Below are 1,019 nucleotides of genomic sequence, written 5' to 3'. Positions count from 1 at the left end.
CATTGGTGAATGCCACAAATTCTCCTAAATAACTCGTACGCACAACTTAAGAACAAATCTGTGCGTACGAACGGTTCTTGCATGAGGCCCAATGTGTGCAAGCTTATTATAACGTGTTTGGACTTCCACAGCAACGTTAGTAGAACTTCTGCAGAACCTCTGCACAGCATGGAGGAAATTGCGACATTGGCAGCAGTCACACAGTGGTGCACAGTATCAGCTTATGAAAAAACCTACATGTTGATGGAAGTTAGGCATAATTTTAGGATAACTTACCAACATGTTAATGTAAGAGGGCATACGTTATACGAAGATCCCAGTGCAGAATTTTGAACATGTTCAAATTTTTCATCTTATGTGGAACTGTTACTAATCAGTTTTACATGTTTCAGGTCTGTTCCAGGTCTGTTATATATATGTTCACACATGTTACATGAACGTTGCTCATATGTGGACCTTTATCAGAATTAATTACGGAGTAGACACATAATATCAGAATGCGTGGGTGTGTCCTTCGATGATTGACTTGCATCTGTCAACATGTCGGGGAAGAAGTCTGACAACGGGGCTCATTAAAAACAATATATTTGTCAGAATGAGTTTTAAAATATATAAAAGAATTAGCAGTGAGCAAAATAAAGCTGGCAGATACTTTTAAACCAGCTGTCAGAAAAGATGATCCACAGAAATATTCTCACGCACCACTTGAGAGGAAGAGGTGGGCGCAGGAGACAAAATCTGATGAATTTTAAAAGAGAGATCCGAGTTGCTGCAGCAACATTGACTGGTACAACATCTGACACACAAGGAGCAGTTATTGTGCCACAATTTGATCATCAGCAGCCATCGCAGAGCGCCCGCTTTGGGTACTCACACTCACCCTCGCCAGCTGTGGAGGTGTTTGTACTTGGTGCTTACATTGTTTTTTTATTTTTTTTTTATTTTATTTTTTTGATGGCCTCCCTTCTCCCCCTCTAGCCATCCTCTCCACACCATTATTTTTTTTTTTTTTTTTTTTT

This window comes from Austrofundulus limnaeus, unplaced genomic scaffold, assembly GCF_001266775.1.
Source record: "Austrofundulus limnaeus strain Quisiro unplaced genomic scaffold, Austrofundulus_limnaeus-1.0 Scaffold950, whole genome shotgun sequence".
Lineage (NCBI taxonomy): Eukaryota > Metazoa > Chordata > Actinopteri > Cyprinodontiformes > Rivulidae > Austrofundulus > Austrofundulus limnaeus.
Note: the sequence above shows the minus strand (reverse complement) of the source record.